At 40.1% G+C, this 12,428-nt stretch overlaps 1 protein-coding gene across 3 annotated transcripts in view; it reads left to right on the top strand.

Moving 5' to 3' along the window:
• Positions 1-12,428, top strand: part of STAU2 (staufen double-stranded RNA binding protein 2) — a 220,864-nt gene that overhangs the window by 162,231 nt on the left and 46,205 nt on the right. The gene's annotated exons all lie outside the window — the stretch shown is intronic.

Below are 12,428 nucleotides of genomic sequence, written 5' to 3'. Positions count from 1 at the left end.
ATCTTTTCTTGAAAACGATTCTAGAAAATCCCTTAAGCATCAATAGACAAAACTGTTCTCCGAAACAGATTTTTTTTTTTAGAAAAGATGCATTTTACAATAATGCATTTATTTATTTATTAAATGCATTTTACAATACGCTGCTGTTATTAAACTCTAGGCCCCACAACACATTATTAAGCATTGTATTATAGAAGCTTTATGGTTTTCTTCCCATATGACACTTAGGTGGACATTTGGAATGGTGAACTTCTGAGAAAGCCAGATCAATCTTGATCAGTTTATTTTCCTTAGAAATTTTGATAGCCTGATACATCTTTTTCTTTGCTCTCCCCGCCCCTCTCTCTCCCCTCCCTTCCTCCCTCCTTCCCTCTCTTTAAGAGGATTGCTTATTTCCTCTGATGAGGGATGAAATACTGTTAAAAGCAATTCATAAAAGAAATAGTAAAAAACAGTCTAAGTAGCTGAATCTTTCATTGTCAATGAGGAGACCTCAAATTTAAGACTGATCTTTAATTACCCTTTCCTCATATTCCTTCCCAATTTAATCTCAAGGTGATTTTTAAAGTTATGGCTTAATTGGGTGGTCATTTTACCTTTGCTTCGGGGCAATTTATTACAGCTTTATTTCCTTTATTACAGCTTTATTTCCTTGGACTAGCGGAGACATAAATGCTGGGTTCTCTGTAATCAAAAGCGATTTTATGATGAATTTGGTCTTCTAAATAGGAAACGCGAATATATTTTTATCTTCAGCGTTCACACCGGGATGAAAAGATGCTGTCAAAAGCACTGTAAAAATACAGAAAAGATATAGAAATACATTGGTTTCTGATTTTAGTCCTGTCATTTAGGATTTGAAATTATATTTACTCATAAAGGTAATTTTAAAGTTTATACTTTATAGAAGGGCACACTTACTTACATTGCCCTGTTGTGCTTTCACGGGACAAAAAGTGTCTGTGGCAAATTTTTCATCCATTCACACATATTCCCTAACATGCGAACTGTATGCCACAAAGGTGAAACTATTTTGCCTGAGTGAAATATTTGAACCACCCAGAATGTTTTCTGTTTATAGTAAACTGATTTTTTTCCAGATAGTTACGTAAGAAAATTTAGGTTTCAGAATCGTAATTCAGAATTATGATTCTCTCAACTACTTCATCGTAATCAGTTAATATAGGTTGTGATTCATTATGAAACATGAATTAATTTTTGTTATAGGTCGTACCTAGTGAGAATTTATATTCTGGTTTTTAAATGGAGTTTCACTTTTCTTTTCTTGGATCCCAAATTTCAGTTTTCTTTTGCCGTCTCAGTTGTTGATTTAAATAGAGCTCATTTGTCCCAGGAATCATTTAAAACATTGTTCAGCCTTGATGTCGGCGCCACAGTGTTGCCCTGTACAGCTATGTGTAAAACTCTTAAGATGTGCCAGGATGCACATGTGGGCAGTTTGCGAGAAAAGTGTTCCTTTTCAGCTGGCGGAGTGCAGCAGACTCAGGCAGGAGTTGGACATTAGACAAACAAACAAATCAGAAGGTCTCCTGTCACCCTCTTTATCAAGTAGACGGGCCCTCTTGTGTGTTTATGCGAAAGAGGAGTAGAGTAAATGCCGTATCCATAACCACTGCTCTGTTTGGGAGCCTCTTCTGTTATCGTAGAAAATTCACAAGCCATCCCTTCACCCCCTTATTAATTTCTGGTGACCGTTACAGGCTTTCTTTTGGGGAAGGAAACACCAGGGTCCCCCTCTTCCGTGAGTCCAGACACATTGGCCAAACACCCGCCTGAGTTAACAGGCCCTGCGTCCCAGAGCCCTTCCCAGAAGTAATTTCTGGAGCATCCTTGCGAAAGGAAGATCTTCGCATCATGTTCTTAAGTGACCTACAGATAGCCTTGGCGGCCCGATGAACAAGAGCGTTCCTAGGTCATGGCCCCACTGAAATACTTCCTTGCTCCAATGAGCCGCAGGTTGGCAGAAAAGAGCTCACTGTGGTCAACCACCTCCACCGGTTCATGAGTTCGATGGCCAGTGAGAAGGAAAAATTTTGAAATATTAGATATGGTTTTCTGTGGCTATTATTAGAGATTTTCTTTTATTTTATTAAAACACCCTTTTAAAAGTGGCTATGAAGAATAGATCCTTTTTCCGGAAAAACTGGTAGAAAAAGGATTTTCTAAAATTAGATGCCATGTTGATAGAATAACCATTTTGCTTTTTATACTTATAGCTAGTTGATAATATGCAAAACCAGCATCTAGGACAAGTTCGTGACATCAACTCCTTGCATATAAAACATGCTGATATTTCTCTGCTTTGTGATATTTTGAATAACCTAGAAAGGAAGTAATATGAATTAAGAAAACTCTATCAGATTATCGAAGTGCTCGTTTATTTGAAATAAATTACATAGGAATTTATGTGCACGAAGTGATACACTAATAGTAAAATTTTAAATTTCACAGTTACCTTTAATCAGTTTAGCTGTGTGTTCATTTACTTACTGATTTATGAAAACGTGAGCGCTGGCTAATGGCAGGCCCTGGGGCCTCAGCAGCTGAAACGCGTGGCTCCTGTGCTCACTGACCTCAGCACAACAGTAGGAGAAAATGCAGTGTATTGTGTGCTCATTGACGGTTTCGGGTTAGTTGTTTGGAGAAAGAGACCCCGCCCCCATCTTCCCCTCTGTCTCCTTCAGAGAAGATTCCGAGACCCAAAGGGTCTCGGATCCTCAGCCTCTCCTCCTCGGGTCCCACACATCGTCTTCGGCGTTGGCCAAACCCCCTAATTCTCCACGGGTTTTCCTGGCTCTTTGGTTTTGCTTTTTCCTCATTCCGGACGGCCTTCTCGCTGTCTTTCTCTTTCAGAGTTATCGCTGGTTGGTTCTTGAAATCCCAGCGCAGAGGCCACCCTTACCCACACCCATTTCTCGTCCCTCGGTGGGGTGGTCAAGTCTCGCCCCTCATGCCGCGTGTCCTCCGGCTCTGCTTGGGAACCGTGTATAACCTGGGGAGCAGAATGGCGCCTGGAAGAGAGTCAATGCACAGATATTACATTAAATTGATAATCTTAGGACAAAAGATTATTTTAAAAGTGTAGGGATGGATTTCTCTAAAAGAATAAGCAAAACAGCTTTGAAAAAAAATCTTTTTTTAATTGCCTGTCATAGTCGCTGGCCTGGAGGACTAAGTGCATCATGAGCTCACGTAGCGGGGATGGTTCTGGCAGTGCCGGCTGCCACGCTTCTTCCTTTTGCTCCTGAGATTAGAACGTGTCCATCTGAATTTGGTCCTAGAAGAAAGACGCAGTGTAATTATGATGTAAAATTACTAAATAATTAGTAAGGTATGGAAAAAGTAAATACCTTATGGTTATTTCTTTTACCCCCGTCAGGGCCAGTTGTCAGTGCTTATTTTGCTAGAGAAAACTTTATACGTAATTAAATTAACCTCCATTGCGCTCAGTTTGAGTTTTTAACCCTTTTCCTGTTTAGAAAAAAAGTGCAGCTCGCCGCCAGCGTTAATTTATCACTCGCAGAAATGCTTCGTTTCCTAGGATTTGACATTTTCGGCGATCGAGAATCACTATATTTTGTAAATGGAAATACCACTACTAAAAACAGAATGCTATAAATAGAATGATGTCATTTGTTTCCAAAGACTGTAGATGTACTAGAGTGATGTGAAAATAATAATAAAGTGAGATATTTCGTAGCAAACTTTGGGGGTCAAGTTAGGATGGTTATCCGCAAGTTATCTTGGAGTCAACGCTGCAGCTACAAGTGCCACCGGCGAGTTTTCACTGTAATGACCTCGATAAATCGCTCCGCTCTCTATGGCAATCAACCCATTTCCCGTTGATTGCCACAGAGAGCGGAGCAATTTATCGAGGTCATACAGTGAGCTGGTAGCAGAAAAGAAGTCACAGGTTGGTCATTTTATCGAATGCAGAGCAGATCCTGTCCTGTAACTCAAGTGTTGGTACACGGGACTCGTATCTGCTTTGCAAATGACACACTTTTATTCTATGTAGTAGACAGGTTTGCTAAACCATCATTTAACCCTCACTGTATTAGAATTCATGTCAACAAAAAGCCAGCCATGTATAAGTTCCACTGTGCTACATCTCCAGGGCTACACTCGTATTCCAGAAAGAATGTTTTAAAGACAGAATGTCCAAACACACCCAACCAACTTTTTCCATTATATAATCATTTGCACTAGAACTATATATTCAGAACTGACCCTTGTCTTTGAACATTTCAAGAATATTATGTTGACTTGAACTAGATTCTGATGCTCTGCAGCAATTCCAGACACAGCTTCAAAACAATGGCTTGTTCCATACTCCCATGCTCATCAGTGTCACATTTTTAAAATTGTTTTTATATCATGTCATTATGCTGGCTTCTAAAATCTTACCATTTATTAACAGCATCCAAAGGGACCTACTGATAGGAACATAGAGACTTGATGAGCTCATGGTCATTGTCATCCCTGTCTTTGTGTGAAATGTAGCTTTTTAAATTGTCGTCGACACTCAAAGTGAACACTAATCACATCTTAATATGAAACGAATTCTGGGCATGACTGTATTTTCCTTTTCCTCGTGAAAATGCTCCCTTGCCGACACCATGGCTGAAACAAAATCCTTAACCTTTGAAAGAAAAGACCTAGCAAGAGCAACGACTCTGTAAACACTTCAGTCAAAGTCCGATACCAAATATAGCGTTTCGTTAGATGCATGTAGGCCCGGCCTCCCAGTGCCCCGCACAGTTAATCTCCAAGTCCTGCATGTCAGTCACACCTCCTTCACATACCTGGACTGGAGCCTTAATGGAATTCCTGCTCATTATTTCGGCGATAGCTTACTTCCTCTGCTTTTCCAATTGGCTGCTCGCGGTGCCAACTTCTTCAAGGAGCATTTTCTTACCTAAGCAACACTGTAATGTTGTAATATATGCTGACAGTTCATTTATTCAGCTCTTCTTGTTCTAAATGTTTTTATGTTCAATTACTGAAATTTAATCATCAGAAGAGATTGAATTTTCCGTAGATCGTGCAGCTTTCAATGTTAATAGGACATTACTGAAATATAAGATTTCAAAGGTTTAAAAACTCAACATCGAGAAAATTCATTAAGCTTCACACCGATCGCCTTGGAAATCGTAGATGAGAGCTGGTAAATGGTCACATGTAAATCACATATTTTGAGAGAAGTTCATTTGAGATTATAACAGACCAAGTCAGTGGTTGCTCATGGTTGCCTAGACAATTTGTGAGGTTTTTGTTTTCTCCCCCCCTCCTCCTGCCCGCCGCCCCAATTTCTTCAAGTTCTCGTGGATGTGCTTTTTGGTTTTATTTTACAGCCTTCTTCCTTAATGTTATGTTAATCTTTTATCGGCATGTCGAAAACACTTTTTCTATAAGTCACTTTCTATACTTATAGAAATAGAGACCAGAGAGGGAAGACCAACCTCTCTACCCTCTAAAGAGCCTGTTGTTTTAGACTTTCAGATTCTTTTGCTGACCACTGATAACACTGTGCATGGGCTTTTTAAAAAAATGTTGTCGTGTAAGGTACAAAGCAAATATTAAATATTATTTTTGGTTCTGACACAAGGAAATTAGAGAGGTTATGGGAGCTCTGTTTACCAGTGTTTGTAGAGAAAACCACCAATTAAGCCATCGTAGTTGGCTAAAGCGCATCTGTGCTTTAATTTGAATCTAATTCCTTCATGCGATCTCAAAAACGAAGGCCTTAAGTTTTACCTAGGGAGTGGTTCAAATCAGTTAATGAACTAAATGTAAAAATACTGCAATTTCCAATTATTGCTATATGATAAAGTTTCTATACCACAATTCGTGATTCTTGATCTTTCTGACTATACAAAGATTCTCTTAAGTAGTTTACATAGCTTATGACTCACATAAAGTACTTTTGTTAAAAATAAAACTTAAATGCATTTAATACAAATATCTAGTCCAGTCTGTAGTAAGTGAAAGGTGACGATACAGAAATAACTTCTGTCACTGTTTCTTAAAAGAGCCTTCTCGGCTTCGGGTGCCTGTGTGAGGGTGTGTGTTTGCATGTAGTCAGTTTGCAAAGTGCCAAGGCGAGGACATTCTTCTTCGTTTTAATTCCTTTCATACTTAGAAATATATCCTTTGTGCTGAAATCGGCCAACTTGTTTACTGTTCAAATGTCTATTAAATTTTTGGACTAAAAAAAGGGGAGGGGGCTTTTTATTTACATCACAAGTCTTTTTCTTTCTTTGTTCTTTATGTTTCGAAGTTATAACTAGCAGCTATGGTGGCCCCAGTGGGAATTCTTCAGGATTTGGAGTCAGGGAATAATCTGCCAGCTCATCCCCCAGACTCCCCGGCTGTGTGTCCACAGGCCACCTGGTCTACCCGTCTGTAACGAGGAGTGTAATACCTGCCTGGCAGGGTTATTATGGGGATGAGATGAGATAATATTTGTAAAGAACCGAGTGCAGCTCCACATCTAAGGGGAGCTTTAAAAATGGTATACATCATTTTGCTAGCGCCGGGTAACAAAAAAGAAGCTCTCCAGGTATAAAAGTACATTTAAGTCAAAGGAAAGAGAACCCCACCGGTGTGGGGAATAGCACTCAAAAGGCGACATATACACAGACGAACTGCACAGTAGGGAGGCTTCACTCAGAAGGTGGCCCACCTACCGCACTAGACCTAAAAGAAAACAAAAGCTTTGCCCTATAGAGTTGTTTTAAGTGGAGGGAATTTTTGAATTGTACTCAGCTTGATTCATTCCCCAAGCCTCCGTCATCCCATGCGGTGAAAATTCATTATAATGTTTCCACAAGCAGTATGTCCTACCTTTATAAATCACAGCTGAAAACTCAAAGCAAAGAATGTTTCCCCATCTTCCTGAAATAGAGATGATTTAAAACAGATTTTAGTTTTTCGTGGAGTTATTTAATCTGTTATTACATGTTAATCTGGAGTATTATTATTATATAACTAGGATGAAAATGGGCCTTTGTTTGGTCAACACATAGAGGTAGGGTTGCAAAAATACTCTTCTAACCAGAGAAAGTTTTAGTTCCCTTCACCCTCACAGAAGCATTTTTTGGTTTATTTCAACCCAAATACTTATTCGTAGAATTAGAAGCTAGAAGGGACTCTAGGCCCGGACTCTCAAACTTCGGCGTGCCTCACAGTTCCCAGGTGCGCTTGTTAGAACACAGACTTCTAGGTCCCATCCTGGAAATCCTGATTCAGTAGGTCCGGAGTGGAGCCTGAAAACGTGCGTCTCTAATAAGTCTCCAAGTGATGCCGACGCCGCCAGTCTGAAGACGCCCTGCACTGCCCTAGAGATCATCTTTTTAACCGCTCAGGCTTGTTAATGTTTAATGTTAGGGAGAATTTTGTCAGATATTTTATAGAGATGATTCTTCTGTGTACATGGCTGTCTGTTCTTTGCACTCAAAAACAATAAAAAAATAAAAAGGAGGCCGAAGGAGCTAGAGTGATACGAGGCAGTAGATTTCAGAACAAAGCATATTACCAAGCCTTAAGAAGATCGTTTCATAATAATAAAAAGACCAATTTATCAAGAGGACACGGTCCTAAATGTTTATGCACCTGTTAACAAAGCTTCAAAATATATGAAGCAAAAACTGATAGAGCTGCACGGAGAAATGGACAGACCTACAGGGATAGTCAGAGACTTCAGCACCTGTCACTCAATAATCGAGAGAACAACTAGAGAGAAAATCAGCAAGATACTATCAACCAGCTGACCCAAGGGACATTTACAGAGCTCTCCACCGAACATTATACACTTTCTTTTCAAGTACACACGAAACATTTGCCTATACAGACCGTATTCTGGGCCATAACACAAGCCTCAATAAATTTAAAGGGATTCGTGTTATACAAACTATGTTCTCTACCACAATGGGGTTAAATTACAAAATCCGTAGCAGAATAATATGTGGGAAATCTCCAATATTTGGAAGGTAAAAAGCACACTTCTAAATAATGGATGGGTCAGAGAAGACATCACAAAGGAAATGATATTTTAAATTGAATGACAATGGAAAGTACAACTTGTTAAAAGCTGTGAGCGTGGCTAAGGCAGCATTATAGGGAAATGTATAGCACTAAATGATTGTATTAGAGAAGAAAGGTCTCAGATCAGTGACCTCAGCTTCCACCTCAATAAACCAAAAAAAAAAAAAAAGAAGAGCAAACGAACCCAAAGTAAGCAGGAGAAAAAAAAAAGTAAGCAGAAGAAAGGAAATGACAAAGATTAAAGCAGAAATCAATGAAATAGTAAACAGAGAAAGAATAAAGAAAACCAGTAAAACCAATACCTGATTCTTTAAGATCAGTAAAATCGATAAACCTCTAGCCAGACTGGTGGTCAAGACAAAAGAGAAAACAAAATCACAAATTTCCACTGCAGGAACGAGAGAGAACGTCACTGCAGAACATTAAAAGGATAATAAGGGACTATTATGAACAGCTTTATGCCATAAATTCAACAATTTATGTAAGATGCTAAGTAAACTAAGTCAGACAAATACTGTGTGATTTCTCTTATACGTGGAATTTTAAAAAAGGAACAAACATAATGAAACGCGTAGATCCAGATTGGCAGTTGGAGAGGGGAGGGGCTTTGGGAGGTGGGCGAAACGGGAGAGGGGGTCCCGAGGCACGAGCTTCCCATCGTAAAATAAATCAGGAGATGCGAAGTATAGCATGACGGCGACAGCAAACACTGCCGTGCGACATGCGGGGAAGTTGTTAAGAGTAGATCTGGAGGGTTCTCATTATAAGGAGAATTTTTTTTCTTTTCCTTTTATTGTATCTGTATAAGATGATGGATGTTAACTAACCCTATTGGGATAATCGTTTCACAGTATGTGTAAATCAAACCACCATGCTGTATACCTTAAACTTCAAACAAACAAACAAACTTCACACCCATTAGGATGGCTACTATCAAAAATATAGAAAATAATAAGTGTTGGCAAGGGTGTAGAGAAATTGGAACCCTTGCGCGCTGTTGGTGAGAATGTGAAATGAATGGCACAGTTCCTCAAAAAAGTAAACGCAGCATTGCCATATGGTCCAGCAACTTCACTTCTGGACATAAACCGAAAAGAGTTGAAAGCAGGGATTCAAAGAGTTATTTGTATGCCCACGTTCATAGCAGCATCGTTTACGGTAGGCAGAATGTGGGAGCAGCCCGAGTGTTCATCGACAGATGAACTGATAAACAAGATGTGGCATACACACATAATGGGATATGATTCAGCCTTAAGAAGGAGGGAAATTCCGACACATTCATCTACGACATGGATGAACCTTGAGGACATTACACTAAGTGAAATAAATCAGCCAAAAAAAGACAGACACTTGTGATGAGGTACCTGTGTCGTAAAGCCAGAAAGTATAGTGCTGGTTACTAGGGTCTGGGCGTACACTTTAAAATGGTAAATTATGTCTATTTTGCCACAATGAAAAAACAGAAGCTAGAGAGAGCCCGCACCACGGTCCTGCCAGATGTCCAGTTCTTAGCACTATGGCCATGACAGTGGCCCAGAGGCAGGAAGACCTCTGTTTCTCAGGACGCGCCTGGCTGCCCTCCATCTTCTCCAGGGGAGGCCCCTGTGCAGCCCCGAAGGACCTGGAGCCAGGCGAGGCCCCTGCTGACTTGTCTTCTCCTGGCCTCCCATCCGGTGTCAGCGGAGTCGCTCTGTCCTGGGGTCGCTAGGTTTGTGCTTGCTGAGCTGTTTTCCAAAACTAGACGCAGGAGTCGGTTAGGTAGTGGAACGAAGATAATAAAGTCATAAAGAAAAGCAAAGGAATGATTATCACAAAAAACAAGTGTCGTCACCACTCAGGAAGGGAATGAGAGGCAACTGGGGAGGTGGCTTCCACAGATTTTCAAGATACTAGCCATGTTCTATTTCTTATCCTGGGAGGTGGGTACATGGATGTTGGTTTTTAAATATATATATAATTGTATTATACTTTTTATCATACTTTTCATAACTAGACTCTTTAAAAATATTTTAATTACTTAAATGACAGAGTGACTTAGCAGCAGGTATGGCATAGTCTTAAGTTTATGGTGATAGATTTGCTTTTCAGCGTCACATCGAACTTCTTCCTTTTATGAGTCTGTCGTTTAATGTGCTTCATAGTTTGTTGGAAGTAATTGCTCAGTCTCTCCGTGTGTGAGTCAAGATGCTTGGCCTCCCTTTGCCACCACCCTACACTTCAACTTCGGTTCCCACCGATAATGCGTTTATTTGGTAACAAAGACTCCTTAAAGTAAACCAGTTGTATTTGCGTTGGAGCTTACAATCTGTCATAAGCCTCGCCTGTAAGGGGTTGAGCTCTCGAATTTGGCTATCCGTGGCTACATATTCATTCTTTGTATTTAATTCGGAGGGTTCTAAAGTCATGATCGGACCCTCCTTTCTCCATGAATTTTGCATGTTGTATTTCCGAGCGCTGACTAATAGTCTCGTAGCCATAAGAAAATTAAGTACGCCCTCCTTTCTGCCACTACGAAACCAGTACACATGAATATGACTGTACTTACCATACTTCTGTTAAAATTTGTTTATTTCTCTGCATTTCCCATTAGGCTGTGAGCTCCTTGAGAGCAAAGTTCATGCCTTCTTCCTTATCTTTATGTCTTATTATGTGTTGGATAAATAAGAAATATTGTGTTTTAGGCAGAGAATGCAACACAAACAAAACCACAGAGGCACGGAGAAGACATTTTCGGGGGGTGGATGATTCCTCCATAGCCAGCGCACTGAGGGGGCTGGGCTGGGAAAAAGTCATGGGGTACAGGCTGGAAGAGTAGGCTGGGGTTAGGTTGTAATTACCCTTGATTGTCACTTTTAGAACTTTGAACTTGATTCTGCAGACAGTGGTTAACAGTGGACCATTTTTAAGGAAGACATGGCACGTTGGGTCTGTGTTCTAGAAGAAACTCTGTCGGCGTCTGTGTGTTAGCTGCGAGGGGGAGAGGCTGCAGACAGACGGTTAGGAGGCAGACCAGAGCCGCGGAGGAAGGACAGCCCGACCCCGGGTCGCTTCCTTTCTCCTGAGGCCAGTCGCGTAACTGTGTCTCTGCTCCTCAAGGTATTTTGAGCGAGGTGTGATGGACGTGAAATTTTTCAGAAACTTTGGAGTAGGACATTTCATTTCAAATACGCACAGTTAAGTATTCTTTTTAGGCCTACACACACATACACATACATATACATATTTATATGTACATGTACATTTACATATGTATAATATTTAGGTATTGGAAGGTATTCCGCTTCAAGTTTTGATACTTGTCATTAATTACAAATTTGATCATTCTTAAGGCTAGTTTTCTTGAGACTCGTGTAGCCCGTTTCTCTGCTGTATTACAATTTTCATTTTTATATCGAGCATTCATTTTCATACAATCAGCAAATTTTAAAGCTTCTCCCCCATCGTGGGTGTGTGTGTGTGTTTGTACATACACGCGCGTGAGTGTGTTTATGTGTTTGTGCACGCATGCGCGCCATGGGAAGGTGAGATGTAGCCCTAGGAGACAGGGCAGAGAGGGAGGAATGCAGGGAGAGAGAAGCTAAACGCAGTGCTTGCTGGAGGAAGCCCGGCCTGCGGCTGTGAAGTACAGATTTCTTGGTTGAGTCCTATATTAAGGTAAAATCTTAAATTTAACTTAACCGAAGACCTGTTTTATAAGTCGACCCAGAAATAATCAGTGTCTAAAATTCCAACAAACTATTAAATTAAAAAACGGAAAATATGAATACCAGCTGATGTTTCGATGGTAGTAAGGAATTATTGTTAACCCTTTTTAGGTATGACAGTCGTGCTATGGTAATGTTTTTTAAAAGAGTCCTTACCTTTTGGAGATTCATACTAAAATGTTTATCGATGAAATGATATAGCAGTCGGATTTACTTTAAATTCATCCAGGAGTTGGGGAACTGGAAGAGAGTGCAGATGAAGCAAGACTGGCCGTGAGCTGACAGTTGTTGAAGCTGAGGCATGGCTTCATGGGGTTCGTGGGGTGCTCTTTACTTTTGTTTATGGTTGATTTCTTTTTCTATAGTAAGTACTTTTAGAAAAAGAAAGAAACAAAGTTCAGGGAACTGATTCAGCTCCCCAAACTCATAGGTCTTCGATTAATAATCAGATCTGCAGCCACACATCAGTTTTAACCATCTGTTTGTGTGTCTCATCTATTTTTCCATCTTTCTAATCGTCTATGGGCTTTGACTTATCTCAAGAAAAAAGTCATAGGTGACTTTAAAAAATTCTCAGCTATGTATTTTAAATGATGGAATTGAGAAAGTCTTAAAAAATAAGACAGGTAAGACATACCAAATGCACAATAAGTTTCT

Source organism: Pteropus alecto, unplaced genomic scaffold, assembly GCF_000325575.1.
Source record: "Pteropus alecto unplaced genomic scaffold, ASM32557v1 scaffold87, whole genome shotgun sequence".
In the NCBI taxonomy this organism is placed as follows: Eukaryota; Metazoa; Chordata; class Mammalia; order Chiroptera; family Pteropodidae; genus Pteropus; species Pteropus alecto.
This window is presented reverse-complemented; position numbering and strand designations above follow the sequence as displayed.